Source organism: Prinia subflava, chromosome 3 (assembly GCF_021018805.1).
Source record: "Prinia subflava isolate CZ2003 ecotype Zambia chromosome 3, Cam_Psub_1.2, whole genome shotgun sequence".
Taxonomy (NCBI): Eukaryota; Metazoa; Chordata; class Aves; order Passeriformes; family Cisticolidae; genus Prinia; species Prinia subflava.
The window spans coordinates 91,871,490-91,897,489 of NC_086249.1; the positions used below are offsets into that span (position 1 = coordinate 91,871,490).

Sequence of the window (26,000 nt, forward strand, 5' to 3'; positions counted from 1 at the left end):
TGGAAACTGAGAAATGGAGAAAGTATGGCATGAATCCATTGTGTAAACTGGTATGAAATAAGGTAGTAGTTTTTGCAGTGCTAAATCTGTGCTCCACTCCAGGTGATGTTACCTGATGTGTGCAGCCTGTTGGAGGCTACTGGCCATTGTTGCCTGTTGTGGCAAATCTGTAGGAGTTTTACAAGCAGTCAAAGCACCCCTAAACTGTAACCACGTCCTGGTCCTCCCCTCTCCAGATGGAACTTCCAGGTATGATCTGGGCCCACTGATATTCTTCGTGTATACAAGGGGAGTTTTGCCCATTACCTGTTTAAAGGACCCCAACCCCTTAGAAGGAATGTGAAGCATTAGCCCCTTGGCCACAGGCTGGCCAAAAATGCATTGGCCTCATCAGTCTTGCCCACAATCTGTGTGAAACAGTCTTAGCAAGAGGTGAGCATGTCTGAACACAGTTTGGAGATTTTTGTGCTAGGAATTGCCTAATCCAGGGAAGAGGCAGGGTAATGGAGGGGTTCCTGCTAAGTGAAGTGGCAGGTGTGATCCTATACCTGTTATAGCTCTTTTCCTACCTCTGTGGAACACACAGAGTTAATTTCTGGATGTCTTCTTTCTCAGATTAAAGATGTCAGTAGCTAAGGAAAGAAAAGTGATTTACCTTCAGATAGTTCAGCTGACCTTACACATTTATCACTTTACAGGATTTCATCTTTTCAATGGAGTCTGTTGTTTCAACACCATTACCTCCACTTTTAGCAAAGACAATTACAGGGCATTTATTTATACACCAGAGACACATTGCTTAGATTTTTACATTCTTTTCACCCAAAATAGGTCTGTCATGAAACAGTTGTTTGTCTTAAGCAAATATTTTTTCTCTCAAAGTTTTACTTAGAAATGCTCAAATGTCTTTTTATTTGCACAAGACAAAGACCTTTTTTACTACCTGTGACAAGTCAAGAACAGGTTGAGGTAATACACTGGCAGGACATGGATTACTTAGCTAATGTCATACCATTGTATGGACAGACTTTATTTAAGGATTGCTTTGGGGAGGTTTTTGTATTCTCTTAGTTGAGCTAAAAGTTATCTTTCTATCAGACTATTGTTGTAAACAAATCGCAAGTTACTAATGTCCTACTAACAATTACTTAGCAACAAGGAAAAAACTTCATTATTTTTGATTTTTAAAAGATTATTATTTAACATAAAGATTACTTTTTATTATTTAAAAGACAGATTATTATTTTAAAATACTGTTACTTAAAAACTCTCTACTTCATTCTAGTGCCCTGCTACCAGCCATGCAATAATTAATGAATGCATATGATCACATAAATAATTTGAAGATTAGAAAATCCCCACATTTTAATTTGTTTTTAATTTAAAAAGTGGCCTAGTTCCATGTGCAGAATAGGGCCTTCTATGCCTCTGACCTGTGTTCATCACTGTTCATGCCAGTGGTGCTATATTCATTCCATCTGCCTCTTTTGGCTATGGCCAGCTGGCTGTGGTGATGCTCTGTTCAGACACACCACAGCAGCAGAGAAGTTACAGGACCCACTTAGTTCATAACCTTTGGCTGAAAGCTGTTCCTTAAATACATTTGTAAAATCCCACACATGCTGGAAGTGTGCCAGGACATTAAGCCCTAGAAACCATGGGGAGTATGACCAATTTTTCTTGTTGGCCTGAGCCATGAATACCTTGAGGTATTTTATGCTTCCAGCTCAAAAGTGCTCCCCACGAAATAGCAAATGGCTGTGATTTGTCAGGTGGACTTTTCTGATCCCATGTAGATGCCTGAAGGAGAGATGTTGAAGGACAAGGAGAGAGCTGCAACACCCAAATAGTGCTTCTGAGATCATGGGATGAGAAAACAGAAATGCTATTGCTCTATCCCTATCCATGTAGCTCTACTCTATACAGTCCTAGTAATAGGAAACTCTTTTTGAAATTAGGGAATTTTCACTACTGAAGAGCCTGTAAATTCAGGGGGTTTTTAATACACAAATTTGGGAATCTTTATATTTTATGATTCTTGATGCCAACTCAGTAATAAATCATCCTTTGCAAAACAGTGCCCTAGAATTCTTTGTTGAGTCAGTTTTAATAAGCTGACATTCCAAGATGCCCAAGGCATTTGGAGAAATGTCTACTGCATAGACATGACAAAAGAAGTGTCAATTTGTCTTATTTTAGTTAAACCCATGTACTGTCCTTTAAAGAATCTGTCCTTGTGGGAATTTTCAGTGCTTCAGTAACTTTAGGAAACAATGATCTAAAGAAAATATAGCAGTAGGACATAAAACTGCCCTACTCTAAAAAGGCAAAATAGTTATGCAGGAAACAGGAAGGTAAACACCAAATCCAAAGATTGGGCTACAAGCTCTTGTGAGATGATAAATGCTCCGGCAGATGGAAAAAGCAGAAGATTGAACAGAAACAAAAGTACTGTTGGTTTTGTTTTGCAACTTTGGAAAGCCCCTAAGCTTTAGCTTAGCCCTGCAAAGCCCTAGTTTTGCTAAAAAATAGGAGGCAAACTAGGACAGCAAATCTGTAAATCTGACTGTAAAGTAGCATCTGAAAATCAGACAGTGAATTTGATAAAAAATTTCAACTAAAATATATTCTCAGAGAGAATAATGGGATCCAGAGCAAATTAATTTTCTCTTTCTTGTGAGTCAGGACAGTGTTAACATTGCCTAAAATAACATTGAATCTGAATTACATTGCTCTGAACAACTTCCACATAATATTAATTCTGGCATGCATGATGTTACAGGTCTGGGTGACACCAACTTTAGTCTACCTTCAGTTTAAGCCCATAAAAAAAAAGATACCTTTATATGTGGGTTTGCGCTTTTTTTCTTGTTATTTCTCTTCAGCTGCATTTGAAGTTTATGTGCCTCAGTAGATTTTTGTACATACTGATACTTCTATTATATTTATGGAGTCACTTCATGGCTTCCTTGTAACTTTGCTGGCTATTTCCACTAGTAAGAAAGCTAATTACAGCAGTCATTGATTACAGGAGTATTTCTGTCTTTTCTGGTGTACAGGGGCTCTTTGCACGTCCCTGTTGCCCTGAACTTATGATCATATGCAGCATAATCAAACAAATCTGCAAACCCCAGACGAAGACATACCTGTTCAAAGCTGTTGATATCCTTTGTAACCCAGAATTCTTAACCATGTCTTTAAATCCAGCAGTGTTCAGATTAAATGGGATATTTATTACTACAGGCACACTGACCCTTTTGTATCCAGCACCTCCTGAACACTTATATATTCAGCTCCTTTCTTCCCTCTGTTCACATAGTAATATAACACAGAAGAAAAATGCTTATTATTTTACTATATACTGGATTTGGCCACTTTAGTTCTCACAGGAGTGAAAAATTAGAAAATGCTTCAAAAATGAATTTTAAAAAAATGAATTTTGGACAATCTTTCTTTAAAGGCTTCTAGACTATTTTTCTACATGACTACAAAATCCCTCCAGAGTACAAGATGTCAATATGAAATGAATGTTCCATTGAAGGCACAATCACAATTACTAAAAATAAGACATGAAAGAGAGCATCAGAAACATCAACTGGTGTATGATTGAAGTAAAAAAGAAAGATATCTTCTTTCCACAATGTGGGAAAAAATGTCAGATGGAGAATGAAAATTTCTCCACATTGGTTGTGCAAAACAGAAAAGAAAGCCCTAGAACTGTAGTAATACTTGTATTGTTAAATAATACTAGGGACTTAAGATGCTGAAAAGGGCTTTGTAAACATACATCATTATCTAGAAACATTTCAATCTCATGACAATTAGCAGGAGCAAAGAATTTAATTAAAACAATCATGATATAGCTGTGGCAATAATTTTTAAACTTTTTTTCAGGTAAAGAAAAGTAGTTTAGTGAGCTAAACAAGCCATATTTCAGAGGCAAGTTTGGTATGAATGAGCCACTATAGCAGAAATGTCAAAACCAGTGCCTTTAGGCACAGGTAAGAAAGTCCAAAATACAAAACAACATGTAGTGCAGAATCCTGTTAAACAAATGCTCAGGAAGGAGGTTTTAGAGATCTGGCTTAAGTCAGATCTTTCCCAGTGTGTACATTGAGGGAGAGTGAAGTTGGACCTTCCATGAAATGAACACACAATATAAGGAATTTGAATCAGGCTGATTATGTTTGCAAGATTAATTAATTAAGAATTTTCAATGTGCTGTATGCAGTGAATTAGCAAAACAATGCAAACCCAGAAAACCCAGGAAAATGCATATGATGCTGGTAGCAGGTAACTAAAATAAATAAAGTGGAATCTATGGAAACTATATGGAAACAGCTAAAAGCTAAAAACTATATCTAACTTATGGTTTTCCATGAGAAGGGCATCATCAAATAAGTATACAGTTTTTTAGCCAGTATTTAACATGACTCCATACAAAGAAAAGCAAAAGAAAGAGAGGGTAACCCTAAAAAAAATCCTGATTGAACATTTCTCTCTTCCTGCAGTCAAGGACATGATGGCTCAGAAGCATTCATCTACCAGCATCACTTTGGCATCTCTCCCAGAACTTTCAGGGTCTACTTGGCAGAAAATATGTAGCTGAATAATTTTAGTGTACTGAACATCTTTCATCCCATGCATCACAGTCACCTTCATGGAAGCCCTGCTTAAGCTGCAGGGGTGTAACCAGGAGCAACTTTGTATTTCATCTTCCTCAGTGACAGGATGGAACCACTGACAGCCTCTGGGCTATTGTTTTACACAGCAGCCTAAGCTAAGTGTTAGATAGCCTCAGTCATGCATGTGTGGGGGCAAAGAAGAAGGGATACACAATGTCAGACCAGAGGCAGCAATCCTCATCACCTGGCACTGGTAATCAATTCTAGAAAGGGTTACGGTCAATACAAACACTACCAAGAATGTAGTGACCTCCTGTTCTTGAACTAACAGGTCAGTATCAGCAATATCAGTATGCCAAAGTCATCATACCCAAATGAATTCACTGATCTTAGAGCAGCCCACAACCAGTACTCAGGACCAGCATGATCTTGGTTATGTAGCAAAGACAAAACTGAGCTTGAAATATACCTCACCTGTAACTGTTTTCTTTCCCTCACAGAGAATTTCTTCCTTCTTGTCTTTGCCTGAAAAGATATCCCTACCTTGTTTGTGCTGAAGGGGAACCCTCACTCCAGCTCAGGCGATGTGCATTTTCCACCATGAGATCCTCATCAGGAACAAAACCGAGCCTTGCATCAGGCCTTCCTCCTGCACACCTCAGTCAGGGTTTAAGTGACGTCTCAGCAGCTTCTGCTTCTCTGAATGTTAATTTCCTCATCTTTCCACATAGCCTGCTTAGAGGTTAAGCGATTCAACCTGTTCAATTTAGAAAGTCTTCTTCCTCAAAATTAAACATAGCTGTAGCACAGGAAGTCCTTGTGCTGGGGCATGTGTCAGACAATCCTATTGTGGCCAGTACCTGCAACACATCCAGACCAGCTCCAGAAGCAGCCTACAAGAAACTCAAGTGGCTGCTTTCTCAGATGATGTCCATGTGATAGCTGGAGTAGGTTTTAAACTGAGCTTATTACCATTGTGTCCTCTCTTGTGATTAAATAATACAATTAAAAAAAAATAAAATGATGACAAAAAGAAAATACCAAATTTTGGAAGAGAGGAAACTGAGGGAAAAAAAAAAGCTAAATGCACCAAAGAAGAACCTAAAGGAAATGTTCTCAGAAAGTCAAAGGCTTCCATGCTTAAATAACAACTTCAAAGCTGAAAAAAATCCTTTGCAGACTTATCAGTAGGTAAATACGATGTTAATCCTCCTCTTCTGCACAGAAGTTTGGAAGGTCTAATCAACACAATTTTTTATTATTTAATATACACAAATTATAGGAAGGACTGATGGATCATTACATGTATTGGGTGTAATCCACAAGCCACAGGGCAGTTATGGTTTAGTGATTGACAAGATTTATTTCCACATTTCACTGTTCAGACTGCAACAGAGGGTTTGCATGTTTTTATTGCTTTCCACACCTTTCCACCCCCTCACTGCTAATTTAGGAGCTGTTAGTCTCAGTTCATAGTAATTGTGAGAAAATAAAATTCCATCTGTTTCTGTCAGGAAAAGGAAAGATAGAGAAGGGAATGAGAGAATCAACAGAAAAATCCACTTGCTAGACATGCTTTGCTGCTAGCTATTACTTTTCTAAGGGATGCCTTACACAAAGTACCTAGAACTGAGCATATAAATTGTATTTTAATTTTATGTATGTCCTTAAGTTAAGCACTTCTAAGAATATTGTGCAAAGCACTATTCTTTGGCTATTCAGCTAAATCCATAAATATGACTCCCATGTGCAAATAGTGCTATACAGAACTATTAAACTAATAAGCAGCCTAGGGCTCATTTTTTCCCTTGCTGGGTTTTCAGTTCCAGAAATATTTCTGATAGGAATGTGTAGGAAATCGTGCCAGAGTTGTAGAGAATCATAGCAAAATTCAGGCTTCTGTCTTTGCAATCTGTCTTTCCAGTAATTTTGGAATGGCTTAAAGGTGAACAAATAACGAGGAAGAGAGACACAGATGAGGAGGGAAACACATGCTCAGACAGAAGCAGAGGTAGATTTAGGAAGAAAAGGCATTAAGAGTTAAATGATCTGCAAAGAATAAAGCCTTGAAATTAAATTTCACTTGATATCAAATAGGAGATTTAAGAGTGGTATGTTAGAAGAGGCTCCTCTCATAAAAATGCAAATAGCAGCAAGCTGCTTTAATTATAGGCTGTAAGTGTTGCATGATGGAAGACCAGGAAAAAATGCAGAAGGGAGCAGAACTATAAACCCTTCCCACTGGTATTTTCAGGTCTTTTTTAAACAACAGTAATCTCAATCAAACAATATTTTGCAGCTGCTTTATGCTTTTTTTTTTCAAGTTCATTGATAGTTTGGCACATGAATACAGTGGTGGGATTTCTTCTGCTTGGAGCTATCCCTTCAAAGAGGATCTTGCAACTAAAAAGACAAGATATTGTCTGCTTCTGAGGGATGGAAGTGCAGGCATGAATCCTATTTTCCTCCTCATCCAGAGACCTGCATGCACTGCTGCCAAAGGCAAGAAGATTAGGTCCCATAATCCAGTTCCCTGGAAGAAAGAGATGGAAGTGTCTGGATGAGGCAGCTATAGACCACAAAGCTTTGCTAGCAAATGAGGCAGATCTCCCCTACAAGCAGCTGTACATAATGCAATCCATTAGTCTTCTGCAATTCATTAGTTCATTTCCAGTATAAAACAGTGCTTGCTGGTAAGAGGAGGGCATAAAGAAAGTACATATTGAAATATGCTCTACCTAAAGGTAATAAAAATACAAGCAGTTTACCTTAGTAGCAGAAGTGACAATTCTCTTGTCCTTTCACCCGCTGTGGCACGACAGCCAGCTCTGCCTGAACAATATTTATGCTTGCCAGCCCCCTAAACTCTAATCTCGCCTCTGCTTCAGTGAGAAAAAAGAATCCCTTTAACTTCATTCTCAAATGGAGAATGAACTAAAACTAAACCACAATCTTTCAGGAATTCAGCATTTGTATACAAAACAGGTCATGGAATACATTAGTTAAGTATGTGTTTAAAGTCTGGGAACATAGTGGTGATGGGTGCTTCACAACAAACAGATAATAATAGCTCTGAAATTGTCAAAGGGGAAAATAGTAAGCCTCTCGGTATTCAATAATATATTAAATCCCTATTAACAATAGGGATTTAATATATTATTGAATATATTATGTTTTTATGGGTATTATGTTTTAGAGGCAAAAACTGCTTTCCCAAGACTTTTATTACTTTCCTTCAGTAGATGTCACTGCAGTACAGGATAAGCAGTTCTAACACAGTTTGGAGAGAAGGGTATTAGTTTCGTCAGGGAGTGGTCCACAATGGAAAACTGCAGCCTTGTGGTTTTAGATTTTCAACAGCAAGTATCAGGCTGCACATCCAGATTTTTTTTTATACTTTTTTTTTCTGGTTGGGGACCAAACACAAAAAACTTTTCACTGTCATGGTTGGATGCAGTTAAAATGATACCAGGGAAGCTAATCTGGGACAACCATCATTCTGAACCAACACCAGCTACTGTGTGATTCATTCATTTTGCCTCTGAGGATTCAAATCATCACCCTTTTTCTGATGCAACTTCCAACCAAGTTATTAATCCCACATACTCATCATTCTGATCAAGACTTGAACTTTTTTCTCTGCATTCTTTGCTATAACTTGAAAGCAAAATCTCCACCATACTAGTTTTAAATTGTTCTGATTTGATATATTTCATTTTTAAGATGCTTACATAATAAAACAAAATGTTGGTTTTAACCAGGGTCAAGGGGTTTTAGTCAAAACAAGAAATCTTCAGACATTAGCTAACAATGAAAATATATGAAAGTAATAGGTTTACTAAGTTGAGAAAATTCAGTTGAAAATATTCCTGGAAAATCCTGTATGCCAAACACAGAAGGATTGAAGCCAAAAATGGAAAATAACATAATGTATGTGAGAAGTGACATCAGAAACTGAGGAGGGTTTTGCAAGATTAAAAACATACTTTCAGCAAGCTCATGTACAGTTAAAGAAATGTGGTTGCTAACAGAGTCATCAGAATTTAGTCAGAGCGTACAAACTCCTCCTCTCTTAGTCATTCCTAGAAAACAAATCAGAACCACTGTCTGCTGCAGCTCCCCAGGCTTAACAACCAAATCCCTTCTCAAAAACAGGAAGGAGAAAGCTTCTCTTGGAAACAGGCTTTTCTGTGGGCATTATGACTGAAATACTAATGCTGGTGGAGAGCACCACGGTGGGCACACAGGACACGAGCCCAGCAGAGCTTTCCCCAGGCCAGGTGAGAGCAGAATGCCCTCGCTGCAGAGCTCCAGCTGCTGAGCTCTCACAGGGATTGAGTGGGGCATTCTAGCAAGATGGATCCCGTCCCAAAGCTTTGCATGTAAAAACACACACTTTGAATTTCACAGGAGCCAAAGCTGCCTGCCAGGAACATTAGGAGGAACTCAGCCAGTGGGTGTTCTCTGCTCATGCGGGGAAGTTCCCTTTTGATCTCTGGGCATGGTCTTATGGACTGTTCTCTGCAGAAACCCAAGCTCTAGGTGACAGAAGCACAGCAAGGCCCATGTCCAAGGCAAAAAAAAAAGGTATCCACTTCCAAACAAAGCAGAAGCAGCTGCAGAAACAGGAGAGTCCCTAAGACAGAAACCAACACTATTACCAAGCAGCAGAGCCCTCCAGTGCAGACTGAGGAAATAAACCTGGTCTCAGCCATTTAGGTTCAGCATTCAGGTTGAAGTCTGTATTAGGCATTAATACAGGCATTATCCAGGCAGATCTGCCAAATGCGGTGAAACAGAAAGATCTAAACTTGTTTAGGAATGGCACTATTAACATCTCTTCCTTCTCTCAGCTAAATAAATCATGTGATACTTTATTAAATATAGTTTCTGTTAGTCTTTCCAGCACCACCTAATGAACATACTGAAGATGACAGAGTAGGAATCCATAGTTCATCTCCCACTGCTCTCTCCGGAGAAAAGCCCACATATCTGAGTACCTATTTGCAGATGATGTCTGGAAAGAAAAAAAGAAACATATTTTGAGGGACTCTGCTTTAAAGCCACCTTCTACTAAGGTGGCTAAACAGAATTTAGGATCATTATTTTTACCATTGAAGTTTGAAATTTTTGTCTTTCTGGTACATCTTCCTTTCTTACTGCTTATACCTGTCTTGTTTCGCAGCTTCAAATTTCACACCTACACCCTTCTTTCCTCCCACTCTCTTTGTGTCTGTAAAAAACCCCTGTCATCCATGACTTTCTCATATGTCATTTCACCCTCACCAAGTCCTGGATCCCTTTTTTAATCTTCTCTCTCTTTCAGAAGTTTCTCTTTTCTATTCATTTCTATCCTCCCCAGATACATTTCACAGCAGTCACACTGGAATTTTGCTCTTTCCCTGTCAATGCTCCTACAGGCTACATCTCTTTTACTCTTTCTCCATTGTTAGTAGCATTAAATATGACCCTTCTCACTTCCCCCATCATTTTTTTTCTGTCTGCTCTCCATCTTCAGCCTCGTCCTTTGATTTCAGCTCAAGGCATTTTATTTCCACTGTATCTCAGGTAAGTCTTTAACAATTCACCTGATCCCTTGGCTGAAGAGTCCCATGTCTCCCTTCTGTGTTCATTCCTCCTTCACTTCAGCCTATACCAAGGCTTACAGCCTTGCATTGATTTTCATCAGCCATATTCTTGAATCTCTGATGCTGTGTTCCTCCCTTTTAAACAATGATCGTATACATTGCACCCTCATCCTTGAGGTCATCTCCCTCCAGCCTTGTCAGTCAATCCTTCCACAATTTTCAGATGATCAGTAATTCTCATTATTTGTCTCCCTTCTCTTTTTCCCACATTTCTTCTCTCTTTTCTCTTTTTATCCCAAGGATTGTTGGTAATTTTCTACCTCCTTCCCTTCACCCCTTTTCTCCACTGCAAGCCTTTTTTTATTCATCTATTTTTCTTCCTGTTTCCTAGTTAAGTAATTCTCCATTCTCCAGTTAGGGAACATCTGTCATCTCAAGTAGGATTTTTAGCTACCCTGAATCATCCTCCCTTTTACTCTGCTCCTGCATCTCCTTCACTCTCCACATTGGGATCTCACCAATGTCTTCTACATGAAGATATCTGCTTTCCATCACTTCCATTTCTGTAGCTCCTTTCCTTCTTCCATGTCACATCCTAAGAATTTCTCTTTTCCAACTCCTCCGTTTGCCTCAGTTCTTCCATCCTGAGCAAACTGTTGTTCACTCCTCTTTCAGTTCTCATGCTCCCACCAAAAACATTCTTTTTCTGATCCCCTGTTCTCCCAACTACAATCTTCTCTACTTCTCATTCCCAACTCCAAGCTCATTAAATTTACCTCTTCTCCAGTTTCATTCCAGAACTTCTGTAAACTAGGTTTCTCCCCTTAGACACAACATAATCTGCTTTTACCTTTGATTGTTACTGGTTATGAACTGAAGTTGAAAAATAATAATCCATCACTAGAACCTTGTCCCCCTTAAGTTTCCACGATTTTTCTTTTCTGTTGTTGTTTTCTGTCTGTGCATCTATCCATTACCACTTCATGTCATTTGGCATTCTTTCAAGACCCACCTCCAGCATTTATGAAAATGTGACCCTATGATGATTTTGTTATTATTTTGAATATTCATCTCTTCACTGCAGATCTGTTTTTATTCAAATGAAAGCCTCAGAAAATTTGTCATGGATTTGTTCTCCAGAGACATGACCCCAAGAATGATGTGTTTAAAACAGCACTTTCAGTTGCATCTCCTTTGCAGTCCCCGCGATAAATCATATCTAGCCTGCCACTTATCTGCACTTTCCACCTCCATCTTTTTTTTCATAGCCAAATTATGCTGAAATCCTAACAAGACTTTTTTTTCTAACATTTCTAGTAGAAGACTTTTTGCATTTATATGCATACTTAAAACTCATCCAAAATTTCATTATGCCACACATTTATTGCTGCAACATCTGTTTTCTTACCCTTGCCATGAACTACCTTAGGAATTCATCATCACTATGGGAGATGGCAAGTTCTAGATCTTCCTCCCCTACAACCCTCTCTTTGTTCCCTCCATCTTTACAGCACCAGGATACACTGTCTTCATTTTAAAGTCCATTTACATTTTGTCCCCACTATATCTCCTAAGCTCTCACATCCACCCTACCCAGGATGGTAGGTATTATCTGCTTGTTAAAAACTCAGGAATGCACATCCATATTATCTCCTGTGTGCTCCTGTGTGTTTGTGCTGAGTTCCTCAAAAACATCAGGAAAGCCACTTCAGAATTTTCCTCAAAAATCTCTGTTTGAGGTCTGTCAGGATGCTGCAAATTTGGATACATCTAGCCAACTGTTTATCATGTGTGTGACATAGGATGATCCTATTATTTTGGATTTGTATGAAACCTGATCAATCTAAATAGGAATTCTGTCCAAGAGTAAGACTCTTTTAAAGAAAAATTATGATGATAATACATGTTACAATAAATAAAAATTGTAACATCTCAACTGAATTGATACTATTGTCCAACCCCTCTTTCTCTGCTATATTTAAATTCAGATTTTAGAACATAACCTCTTATGTCAGGCTACGAAAACACAGACACATCTTTCCCCTTACTAAAAATACATTTAAAGAAAGTTATATTTTTTATTTAATTGGAAATTACATTTAGTGATACATCAACCTAGGTGCAGTATTTCCTATTTTACATCAAGTTTTTTGGATTGTGTATACAGACACTAAGTGTAGAAGCACAGACTCTCCATGAGGCTTGGCCTAAGACAATTAACAAATTCTATTTCTTATAGAAGGCAGGGTGATTCTTCTCTTAAAAATTAGGTCAAAAGAGCCCCCAGATGAGGGATACTGCTGGTATGGTTGAAAACAATAGTAACTCCATAGTTTAAATGCAACCAAGAGAGAAAGCAGTAAGAAGTCAGACAGTGAAGGATAGTATTTGAATATAATAAAAGGGACATGCTTTGTTTATGTAAAGCTACAAATGTTCTGGAAAATGGGACTGATTTTAAGAAAATAATCACTACAAAAACATGTGAGCCATCCTATCTAATCTGTCATCATTGCTGGGGACACCAGAGGGACACTCATTCTGACATCATTGCTAGCAACACCAGAGCTCCATGGGGGAAAAATAGGTGGAAAACAAAGGGATGTGTAAGTCTGTAATGATATATTGTACCATTGTTCTGAGATGAAGGTGAAGACTGCAGCATTGAAGGGTCTAGACAACCAGGAATTGCCCTCAAGAGCTTTACACACAGACTGCTGGAGCAGAAAGCCACCCTGCAACCATGTCATCTTACCCCTGTCTTGTTCCAACCAAATCCTGACATAAAACTATGAATTATGCTCAAGGATGAAATATGTCACGGGCAAAGCTACCTATGTGCACACTGAACGTGCTCATTACATACAGTAAGAGATATTAGGGTGAATGAAATCCATTAACCACAACTGGTCATTATTATTGAAATAAAGATGTACAGCTCTTGAAATGCCAGATTGTCTAAATTACTATAGTCTGGTAAAAATATTTTTAACTTTATTCTGTCTACTATTTTCTTGTCATAGAGAAATAATAAAAACACACCGATTTTAGATTTACAAAAGAACAACAAATGTTTTTTTCTTTGCAAAAAGTCAATTTACTTCATTGGAAAATACAATGCAAATGATCGCTTGCACACATAGGTCATCTTCTTCAGGTATTAGCACTGTCATAAGTACAATAAATTAAAGTAAAAAGCAGACTAAGTTCAGAATATCTAAAATTAAATGCCAACAACTCGGTTATTCATCTTTGCTTCTGCAAGTCAAAACAGTCACATTCTCATCTCAGGTTATAATTAGGCTGAGTCCTGCCTCTGTAAAAGCAGAATGTGTATCTTGCAATCTACCCACGTTATGTTTAGGAAGCCAGCAGAAAGGGCAGTGTTAATGCATAGGGGGAGAATACAGCAGGTGGTTAAGCAGCACAGAAAACCTATTTTTGAACTAAGAGGCAGAGAGTAGGTAAGCTCTAGATGACTGGTACTTTTCAGAACCTAAACAAGTCTTGTTGCAGAAGACAGTAAGACTATTTCCTGAAGACCAAGTACTATTTCTTCTGTTACTTTCCTGCTGTTGAAAGGACTTCATCTGGCTTAGAAGTCCTGGGCAGAGCAGCTTGTATTTCTGCCATGGGGATGTGCAGAAAACCCTCATCCCTACTGGCACACACACCCCACCCATACCAGGAAAATCTAGTGGAGTGAACCACTTGCCATCTTGGTTGCATCACTCACCAAATGAAGGAAGAAAGAATTGGTTTGTAGTCCTTGCACAGAAATGACAGTGCAGGAAAGAACAAAGCAATAGCTCTTAGATCATGAGCCTAATTTTCAAAATAAAATGATCAAGAGCTATACTTGCAAATTACACATTTTAAAATACACATTTTAGGAAAAGTTTTGTAAAAAGATGTCAGTGGAGACTCTGCCGCCTGAGAATTGTGACTATTGCATGTATTAAAAGTGCAACACTGTATAGGAAATTCACGATAAAATTATTTTAAAAATACTGATTGCTCAACTGAGAGCTTGGTTCCCAGGAAAGCAACAGGCAGTTTGTAGAGAACAATAATAAAACCAGCATCACTCCCTTTTGTTACACTGTTTTCTCTTAAGACCTTAGGAAAGAAACAGTATCTATTGACCATTTCATGGCTTTTCTTTCTTCTGTATGCAATAAAATGTCATTGCAAGAAAGAAGAAATTAATATCCATGTGCCAATTTCTACACTTTTCAGCTAAGGAAAACTCCCATTGATTTTTGCCCTTTTAAAGGCTCATCTAATGCCATGATAACATCTTGGCCCATTTACATACATTGATACCTCACTAAACTAATGCTCATTACTCAGTCTTCTTGTCTCTCACTTCTGTCTATGTCAAACTTATTCCTACTTGGCTCTTGGTGTCAGTGAAAATACAGATGCAGTGGTCAGGCAGGTCTCTCCTTCCAGGCTGTACGACACTGCTTGGCCACCAAACCAGGAGCTGCCTTTGTACCTGGCTGATGTGGTGACTCACAGGGGCTCCAGAGAAGTAGGACACGTGCAGCACTTGCACTTCTCCCCATTTCCAGCAGAACAGATCAGACTGCTCTGCTCTGCTCTGCTCTGCTCTGAACGGGAGGGCCAGCCTGACACCGAGCCAGCTACTTTGTGGCACCAAAAGGGAAGACAAGACAATCTGGCTGCTGCCTTCAGGTGCTTGTCTCTGCTCTTGATCACTCCACAATCCCGTCAGGAGTTCATAAAGAAAACACTTAGGTGGCCCTTGGGAAACTTGGGTGTTTCCCCGTTTTTTAACAGGAAGTTTGTCTAAAAAATGATATCTTGCTATGAATGAGACCTGCTGCTTACTTGTATTCAGAGTCACATATGCTTGCTTCACCTGGTAAAGCATATTTTTTCCTATATTTTGTTTCAGTGACTTTGTGGAATGTAGTCTAGCTTGCCAAAACAAAACCGCTGTAATAGATGTGTCAGTAAAAAAGGCCTTGACCTCCACATCATGCCCGATTTGAAGGTTTCACATTAGAAAATTCCATCTTCATAACTGAGTTAAATTAGCCTTAAACTTTTGGAGAAAGTGAACAAAGATCTGTTGTATTTGTACACTGCACATGTACATTGCTGTTTCAACCAAAGATGAGGGCAAAAAATACAATGATGAATATGGAAGTAACCTAGAAGACAAGTGAGCTATGGTGCTTGATTTCAGACATGTAAAATTATGGACTGCTGTCTGTAGTCAAGCTCTTCAAGATTAAAGTTTATAAGAAAATGTTTTATTTTATCTATCAAATAACATATTTCTCTAACACACACCTTCCAAAAGTCGACAGATCTCGGTAAAAAGAGTAGCTACATCATGCTAGTGCCTGTGAGAAGCACTGTAAGAAAAATAAATTTATATTGTGTACGTTGTAAGAAAAAATCTCTCAGCTCTGATTTTGCTACTACAGTGGTTCTCTATATGCTTTCTTACAAAAAGAAATGTGTGCTACATTTCTTATAAGCTGGCCTCATATTAAAATGACAAGATACACGGATAGAAAAAATGTTTTCATTGCTAACATATGTTATTGTAAGTTCATTCAGTTATTTTTAATCATTAAACCACTCCTCATTTATCTTAATTTTAAACTTGCAGCACCACTTGCCTTCTATCCTGGAATCTGTTGCAGGTGTAGGGAGATTAATAAGGACCACATAAGCCATTGACAATATCTGAAATAGCAGCAATGGTAGCACATTTTTTACTTCAGTTCAAGTTATCCTTGTACCTGTGGATGATGTGATGTACTCCTGACACAAGGATACGGGATGATCCATAGATGAACTGGGAGTTCTGGCAGACTTTTAAGCATCAAAGTTTTTAAGTATCGATGGACTGCCAGCTGTGAACCAGGAATCGGGTCTTTTAGATGTTACACTAGAAACCCCCTGGGACCTTCCTTGTGAACTACAAAGCTCCAAATCTTCAACTCCACTGGCAAGCACCAAGGTCTAACAGACTGTAGAGTGCCACTGTTGGTGCTGAGGGCCTGCTCTTCAGGCTGTACTCACCTCAAGGATTCCTGGTGTTTGACTAGTTCACTCAGAGTCCCACCCGGTGCTCATTTGTGCCTGCAATGCATTAGTTTAGCACTCCACACTCTGAATTACAGCACTGTTAGCAGAGCTGATGACAGCATTTACTTCAAAAGTGCATCCCTGATCCAAACTAAAACACTTCAGTGCCCCAAGGCTCATGAAGCAGTCCGTGTGGAACAACAAACGAAAATGAGATGCCTGATTTTTATGCACTGCAATGCCTTAAATTTTGCTATCTGTCTGTGCAGATTTTTCTAGGGTACACATCCTTAAAGAAAAAAATATACTTTTGGTAGCCATAGTCAGCCATTGCTGAATTCTGCTGCATGTTATGTCCACTGGGCTTCATAACATTTTTCTAATTTGAAGAATACTAAGAAAATGAGAGTCAAGTTCAAGCGTCCATAACTTGCAGAGCCACATTTTACTGTGATGAATCTGATATTCGATGTCTGCTGGAAAGTGGCTTTTAGTTTAAAAACTGTTATTACGTGTGAGCAAAGCTAAAAGGTGAAAGCTTTACAAGCGCCAGCAACAGATTCTGAAAGACCAGATTAGAGTTTGGTAAAAAAAGGATGGAGATATGCTTAGGGGCTGGAGGCATTTTCACTGTGTCAAGAGCTGATGTGGAAAAAAGAAAAAAAAAAAAAGGAAAAAAAAAAAAAGAAAAAAGAAAAAAGAAAAAAGGCAAAACAAACAAAAAAAAAGAGGAGATACTGACTTTTAGCATCCCCGCTCCCCTTCTGTCCAGCCGCTCTCCTCTCCACCCATCCAGCACAAGCAGCAGCAGCTCCTACGGCGCTTCTCCCGCCTCCCCGCCCCGCACTCGGGTGACAAACGGCTCTGCGCCGGAGGCGGAGACCAGTTTCCATGCCAAAAAAAGAAAAAAGAAATGAAAAAAATAAGAAAAGGAAGCCCATCCGTTCCGCGGAATCCCCCGCACGAAAATCCCCCTGCCCCCTCCCTGTCAGGGAAGGACACATCCCTCAGAGCCGTACCCAGCTGCCGGAGGCTGGCCCCCCGTCCCTCCACCTGCGGAGGTATCCCCCTGTCCCCCATGTCCATCCCTGTCTCCGGATCTGCCCCCGGAGCCGCCCAGAGTGACCCCCGGGACCGCCACCCCCGGGACCGCGACCCCCGGGACCGCCACCCCCGGGATCCCGACCCCCGGGACCGCGCCGCCTCCCGCGCCCGCTGCGCGGCAGCTGCGCCTCAACCGAACCGGCCCCGACCGGGGCGGTGCCGAGGGGCGGAGCCAGGGGCGGGAAGATGGGCCCACAGAGAGCTGTTATTGGTCGAGATGGACGTAGGCGTGACCTGATGATCGCTCCCTCCTCTGCTATTGGTGAGCGGAGACGTCAATACGGGCCGGGGGTGGGCCCTACGGCCAGCGGGGTCGGCTGAGCGCGGCGGGCGGGGGAGCGCAGCGAGGGGGCGGCGGCGGGCGGGGAAGTGCCAGCGGGCGCACCGAGAGCAGCGGCAGCGCCGGAGCGCAGGTAGGAGAGCCGCGCCGGGAGCTCGCCCCGTGCCCTCCGCCGCCCTCACCTGTCACCGCCCGGCTGCCGGGCTCCTGCCGCTGCTGCGGCGAGCCAACCCCGCGCCTCGCCCCTTCCCTCGGCTCCCTGTCCGTCTCCTCTCCGGCCAGCCGCGATTCCCCCGCCGCCGCTGGCAGCCGCCTGCCGCCCTCCTCCCATCCCGCCGGGGCCGGTCAGTGTCTGCGCCCCTCTCCGCTCCCAGCCCAGGTGCGCCCGAGGGGCCGGGAAGGGCCCGGGGTGAGGCGGCGGTGCCCGGCGGGTCCGGCGGGGCGCGCGGTCCGCGGCCGTCCCTCCCGGGAGGGGGCAGAGCCGGCGGGCGCGGCCCGCCCTCGGTCCGGCCGCCGGTGCCCCGGGGCGGGGGGAGCGGCCGCCGTGGGATTCCGCCCGTGGGATTCCGCCCGTGGGATTCCGCCCCTGAGCCTTGTCTTGCGCGAGCTCTCCCCGCTTCCTCCCTAATTCCTCCTTCCGTCGCACTGGAAGGGCTCAGGGCTTTTTCTAAAAGAGATGCTCCATAGATGATTGTGATTTGGGGGAGGCAGTGTGTCTCTGTTGGGTGGGTTTGGGGTTTTTTGTGTGGTTTTGGGTTTGGTTTTTTAAAATTTTGATCAGTCGCCCTGTTGCTGGGCTTGTGCACTGTCGGTGCCAGTTGTGAGAGAACGTACTAGTTGTTGCAGGCTAGGCAGGTGGTGATGGAGAGCATCAGAGGGGACAACACCCAGGAGAGAAGGCAGAAGGCTGTTCCTCCCCTCGAGCCGCTAGGAAGATGAGGGATGCCGGGATTCCCGTTGCTGGGCTATTCCTTGCTTCTGCTCTCAGCTTTCATCTTCTGTATTGGTGGTTGAGCAGGGAAACCTCGGTTGCTGTCCTTGGAGTATATGGAAGGCGAAAGGATTTTTTTCAAGCAGGGCTTTGTGTATGTGCAGCAATGCCTCTTCTGGGGCTGGAGGAGCAAGAAGCTGAGCTCCTGTTCCGTTCTCTTGATGAATGTGAGGGCTGTGCACGCTGTTGCTGTTGCCGAACTACTCCAGCCGTGCTCGCAGAGATCCTCCTGTCTGCATCGTGCAGTGCCGACCATGGCTGCGGCAGGTAGCAGCAACAGCCTGCCACTGCCATAGTGAAATTAGTAATGATCGTGCATTTTCCTGGGTGCTGTGCCTCGGGCAAGGGAAGCTATTACCTGCTTTGTGCTCAGTAGGCTTGTCAGGATGGTAATACATTAGTCACGGTTATATCTGGAAGAGTCATTTATTACAAATACGTGTTTATCTACTAAAGCTTTGCAAGGTCTCAAATAGACTGGAAGAGAATATACAACAGAGGAGGGCTGGGAAAATCCAGTGGCACACTGATAAACGCAGATCACAAGTGGCTCTGCAGTATCGCAGGAGAGAAGTTTAAAATTGTCCTCTTAGTTTCTTTTGTTTTCCTCACGCCTCTCTGCTGTTTTTCAGAGTTGTTGAGCACCACCAGCTTCCAGTGTAATGAGTGATCAAGTTGTATGTGGCCAGCTGATAGGGGCTCCTTGGCTAGTACAATCTACAAATACCACTTTATTTTACTGTCTGCGTGCACACTTAAGTATTTATTTCCCAGATGCGGTGTGTGTCAAAATTTAGCATTTCAGTTAGTCTTTTGGGTTTGCCTAAAACAGCATGATCATTAAGATTGTTCTTGTCTTAGTGTGTGTGCTTTTAACAGCAAAAAGATCTGCAGTTGGCGGAAAAAAAAAGCAAGCTTTTTATAAGATACATTTGTGTGTAGTAGAAGCACGAAGTGCCATTTTTTAATAGGTGGATTGAATAAGAGAAGTATTGGCCTTTTCTATTGTACAGACTTAAATACTACCTCTAGTTGTGTGGGTGTTCAAAATTTCTCTCATTTTGCTCATTTGGCAATAGGAAGGAAAATCTCCCCCTCTGTACTTCTGGCAAGATGTTCTTCAAGGAGAGATCTCTTGCCTCAAGAAGCCTCCACATTGAATAACTCTCAGGAATATGGCCTTGTTTGCTAGTATTTACTGAAAACTGTAGTATTTAGATAATTACATCAGAATTGTGTCAAAATCTTGGTTGCCTTGATTTAGCTCCTTAGATTTTTCTAGCATGCAGCAGAACTGGATGGCACATTACAACTGGTGAAAAACCATATTTTATAGGAACATGGAAAAATCTAAAGTTGTAGAAATCAAGCGTTGCAAGGAGCAAATGCTATATACCATTTTTTTTAATCTTCTGGAATTAATTTGTCTGTTTTGGACCTGCCATTGAAAGCAGTTATCTTTAAAAATGCACATGTAAAAGATACTTGCATTATGCTTGTTTTTTAACTTAATGTGGACAGTTTTAGTGAATCTCATATATAATCCATGGTTAGTTTATGTTAAGGGTTTTCTTTAACATTTTAGATTGGAATTTATGGAAGCTGAAACTAAATATTGTTTTGATTTCTTCTGTCTGATTTTAAAATGAGAGTTACAGTAAACCTGCTAATGTTGTAGCTGATGTGCCTTGGCTTAATTTTCAAAACTTGGTGTTGAAACAAAGAAATTGAAAACCCTTTTTCATGTTCTCATAGATCCTGTCAGTTTAGTCTAATAATAATGGGGGGAAAATAGACTCCGAGATTTTAATACTGAAATGCATACTCTGGCTGTATGTTCCTAACAAACCCCTTGAGATTATACATTTCATAAGCCTTCTTTACCAGTGAAGCAGCTACACAGAAGTGTAAAAAACTGTATGATCAGTATAAAGAGAGCCTCTTGATAGAATAGAGGTTTGGGTTAGTCTGGTGGAAACTGTTCCTGGAGCTCTGATCTAATTAACGTCATGTTCCAGTACTTGAAGGGTGACTCCAAAGGAAGTGGAGTCTCCCTTTTGCAAGCATTCCCATGGAAAAGATGAAGGGTGATGGATACCAGTTATTCCTGGGGATATTCCGATGGGACACGAGAGGAAAATTTTTCACAATAGGAGCAATCAGCTGAAGGAGTAATCTTCCCAGGAAACTGTTGGATTCCCCAACACTGGATACCTGTAAGACACAGCTGGAGAGGTCCTGGCCCATCTTGTCTAGATTGTGCTTTTTCCAGGAAAGGTTGGGCCGAATGATCCTGGAGGTCCCTTCCAATGTGCTGTTCTGTGACCTGTAGTCCCAGGGTGGCCTTACACCACCAGTGGCTATTTCTGTTGTATGGAGCGAGATCTTGAGAGTGGGAGGAGAGCTAAGACTGGAAGTACAAGGTACGATAACAGAACAATTTCTGTAAGCAGAAAACACCCTCTCTAAATATATTGAAAAGTCAGTTCAGTGCTGTTATAAAAATAACTATTTATAATACTGGCTATATATGGAAGCTCTTGAAAACTGTTCACATGTAAGCACTGGGTTCACTCTCTCTCAAACGTATAACAGCACTAGAAATCTGGGGAGAAAAGACCTAACCAACAACCTTTCCTAGGTACCATTTGAGTTCTGATTAGGATATGAGTTCTTATTTATGAAATATTTTTTTTGTTATATACTTATTGTGTGCGATGTATGAACATGGGTCATGGCACAGTAATGAGAGAACTACCCTGGAAATAGAGAGAACTACCCTGTTGACATGGAGGATAAATGAAGGCATTGTGAACTATGTGCTCATCACGTGAAAGGAACAAGGATGCCTTACATGTGTCATAATTTCTACTGGAGAATTTTAAAGAATTTTAGTATTACCCATGCGCTAAACCTATAAACTCTAGATTATTATATTGATTTTTACTTCAGAACATCATCATTCTGATGTTGTTTCTATCATGAGAATGATGAGTGTTTGTAAGATAATGAATGATAGAATTCATTTCCTGGTTCCAAATTCTGTATTTTAACTCTGATACTTTAGTATCTAGATTAAGATTTGTTTGTGAATGGTTATACCAGCTTTCTGCATCAGAAGCAGTAAGCATTAATTTTATAATATAAATTAAAACAAACAATAAACCAATACATAAACTGAGGAAATAAATCCCTGTTACAACATCAGCCCTGTTGCTGACTCTTTGCAGTTTCATTGTATTAAATGTGGATGAAGGAAAAATGTTACAGTCCAGAATGTTCACAAGACTACTGTATTCAGCTTTTAACAATATTTTTTAAAATTTAGAACATGATAATGTATTTCTTTGTCACTGCTAATGAAGATATTTTAGCATAGCAGAAATAGTTGTGTTAAATATCCTGATGAAGTCACAATGAAAGAACAAAATAAATGTAAAAGGTGCTGCATGTCTTCAACTGTGTTGCTATAGAAATACTGCATATATTTTTTTCCTCCCTCCTCTGAAGCAACTATGAGAATTTGATTTGAAATAGGCTAGCTTTCAGAGAACTTACATGCCTGTTTCCTTTAGGCAAAGTAACTTTCAGAAATGAATGTATGGGCTCTCAAGTTAGTTGTATTCCTCTTCTCAGCCATGTGACATTTCAGACATGAGTTGCATTTAGCTGATGTGGGGTAAAAATCAATTGCTGTGTTTTAAAATGAGGAAAATGCATATGGGTTAGTTATAGTTATTATATGATGTCTTTCTGTGATACTGAACTGTTAGATTCCCAGAAGATTTTAATTCTAGCTTTAGTGTAATTAGATTTATTTTTCTAACATTACTTCAGCAGAGATGTTTGTGTGTTCCAGCTTGGCTTCAAATTTAAATTCCTAATACAGCCTTTTAGTGTTGGAATTGCCTACTATTGTCTTGAAATTTAATCCTTTAGTTATTTATTTATAGTAATAGGATAATTTAATTTAACACTGACACTTATTTGGAGAAAAGAATCTTAATCTTAGGGAATAATCTTAACGTGGTGATGTAGTTGGCATCTACAAGAAACACTTCCCTGGCAATATTATTTAAAAAAAAATAAATAAAAGAAGGGGTGAGGGAGGGAAAAACCTCAAAGCATGAATCAATTTTTAACTGAATCTTCAGTCTGCCAGCCACATAGAGCTCCATTGTTCTGGTGTATTGTATCACTGTTAATGTGTTCTTACAGATGACTGTAGTAGTACAGATGTTGATGGTAACACACTGCTGTATTCAGCTGAAGGAAGGGGAAGATGTGGCCACAAGGTTCAGTAGAATAAAACATTTATTCAACTGTTAAGTGTCAAAAAAAAATTTTGTGGAGCTCAAATATGAAACCAAAACTTTTTTCACTCCTTTCTCCTCGTCATAATTAGGTGTCAGTGTTTAAAAGTCATCCTGTATTGTAGGAACTGGACATTTCTTAGTGAATTTGGAGAAACATTTTACACTTAATATGATTTCTGTGTAGAAGTATGTTTTGCCTGGCTTCATCATCAAATTCATAGAAGTTGGGATCCTAAAATGGATTTTTTTAAGTGCTTACTAAATTCATGGTTCTCTGGGATTGCTATCTGGTGTAAAAACACCCGGAGCTTTCCAGTGTGTTTAGTTTACTTTGAATTAGTGCTTATGATGTGAGCAACTCCTCATCTGTAAAGTCTCACTTTATAGGGAAAGTAAGTGAAGGTACATCATTTAAGACTTTTCAGTCTTCAGTTCCTGACTTTGGGAGGGGAGATCCTTCAGTTTGGCCTGCATGTGATATTCTGGGTAATATTTTAACTTGTTAAACCAATCTGATTTCATGGCTGCAAAATAACTGCCAGCATTTCAAGCTTTGTAATTCTATATATTTATCTTTAAAGCACAGAATCATTTGAATTAAACTTGATAGCATAGTAAATTTGTGTTCATAAGCTTTCTACTTGCTGCTATATTTCCTAATCTTAAGAAGGTCATACTTATTTTTTGTGTATTTTTCATGTAATTCACTTCCCAAAGGCTCCCTGTGTTTTCCTCTGCATAATCAGCACTATGCTGGTGTTGGTAGAGCAGAAGGTCCAGTGTGCCCTGAGTGCTGGGGGCTTATGATGCTGGGTGGTGTGTGCTGCTCTTCTTCTCTCCCTTTTCATCTGGATGTGTTCCTAGGTGATGGTGAAGAAGATGGGTGGGAGATCTGTAGACAAACTTCAAAAGTCTGCTGGAAAGATTTGGGTATTACCCTCTGCTGGCTCTTACCCTTACCAGGCACACTGAGATTTACTGTACCTTGCATGTTGCAGCATATCATGTTAATTGCAGGTTTGTCACAGGCATTTTCTATGAGTAAGTGTGGTGTAGTTTGGTGATTCTGCTTCTTTTAGGATGGTGAGAGTGTTTTGTTTGTTTTGGTTTTGGAGTTGGTTGGGTTTGTGTTTGTTTTTGAAGGCTGCATTTTTGGCTCTTACCTGAAATATTAATGGCAAAACTGAGGTGCATGGAAGGTGGGGGCATGTCATAGTCAGCTGTTCCTAAAGCTCTTCTCGTCAGACCTTTTACACTTGTTCTAAATTCCTGTTAACCTGCTGTATTCAATAGAACCTTCCAGTAGCTAAAAACAAATTGCAGAAAAATTTTGCCTTTTCTGCTTTTTATTTTGAACACTTGGCAGTATTTTGTTTATTCCCTGGAGTCACTTAAGGCCTCTCTACAAATATTTCTGCACATGGTGAGTTTAGCATGTGTTTAACCTCAGTTACATTGCTTGTACAGGAGTGTGTGCCAGGATTAAGGCCCATCTGACTTTGTGACTCCTTTCAGAAGTGAAAAAATCTTAAAGTTGTCAAAACATAGAGCAGCTTGTATAGTATATGAAACTGTTTTTAACACATCTTAATTGACATTTCACGTAGATGTTGTTCAGAGTAGTTGGTAGGCCTGCTGGAAGCTCTTCAGTGTTTTCCGTGTTACGTAAATACAAATGTAGTGACGATGAACAGGAGATGGGCATAGGTTTATAATATATTACGACAAGTTTACTTTTAATATTATATACCATTTGAGATGAAAAATGGTTTATTGTGCTTATCAGTTTGGGTTATTTATATATTGAATTATTCATCCAAAAGTTAAAGCTGTTTGTTAGTCAAAAATTAGGCAATTGTCATAGCAATGACAGTAGCTGTTACTAATTTTCAGTTGTGAACCTCAGAACATACACTACTTATAATTATAACCTTTATTGCAAGATGGGTGTTTATTGAAATGAGACTGAATCTATTAATAAATATAGAATACTCCCTGCAACTTTCTACTGGTGTTTTTACTAGGATTGCATAGGGTATTTTGAAGTGATAATTAACACCAGTGATGAAAAGGGCCCTCAGGAGGTTTTCTAGGTAGACCTTCTGCTCAAAAGCAGTATTTTCCTAAAAGTATGTTTATCCCTGAAATGTCACTTGGAAGAAGTCATGTGAAATGAATTTTATTACTCTTTTTCTGGGGAACACACACTTGCCTGCTCAGCTCATTTTAATGACACTGTTGCAGTTTTTACTCTTGAGCACATAAAAAGAGAATTCTAACTAAAATGAAGCAAATGTCTTTGGTGCAAGCAGGCTTTTTTTTTTTTTTTTTTCTTTCTCTCCCCTTTTCTCTTGGCTCTGATCTGCCTCTGTTTTTGATTCTACTCTTGATCTACCATATCCACAATGTTGCCATCAGGTTGTTTGCTTAACCTCTCCAAAAATGCTTCCAGTCTTCCTTGCCTTGCATGCTGGACAAGGGTGGAATATTCCCAAATCCACTACTCCAGACATCTACACTTGGTATGTTGTTACCTACCTGCATCTGTAAGTTTTTTCAAAAAAAACAAAGAAGCCCCCAGATCCCCTGACCTTAACTAATCCTTTTATGAGAACACCTACAATGAATCTGTACTGGCTTCAGAAGTTTCATGCTTTAAAAACTTGAGCCTACCTTATGGACCTCTTCACACTTTCCTGATCCATCTGTTCATCTAGCACAGCTTCTCCTCTATCCCTTCACACAATCTTAGGCTGTTGAGATGCAAGACGCCTTTGCAGATCCTTTAATTGGTAATACTCTTTATTTTTACTTCTCTACTTCTTTTCGTATTTCTTGAAAAACAAAACAGACCGACTTCCCCCCACCTCCCCAACCAAGAAAAAATAATGGGCAATCTGAAAAAAGCCCTACCCTAAACGCTCGTGCTGTCTTTCTCCTTTCCTTGCTGGCATTATTATTTCAAAGGATGTTTCAAATTACATGGCATTATAATGTTTTTATGCAACCATTCTTTTTCCCCTT

At 40.1% G+C, this 26,000-nt stretch overlaps 1 protein-coding gene across 1 annotated transcript in view; it reads left to right on the forward strand.

Annotated features, from left to right (window-relative positions):
• Window positions 1–17,753: 17,753 nt before the first annotated feature.
• CDKL5 (cyclin dependent kinase like 5) overlaps window positions 17,754–26,000 on the forward strand; it is a 139,462-nt gene continuing 131,215 nt past the window's right edge. Inside the window, exon 1 of the mRNA XM_063392909.1 lies at window positions 17,754–17,802. The gene's annotated coding sequence lies outside the window, so the exon portion shown is untranslated. The remainder of the gene's footprint in view (window positions 17,803–26,000) is intronic.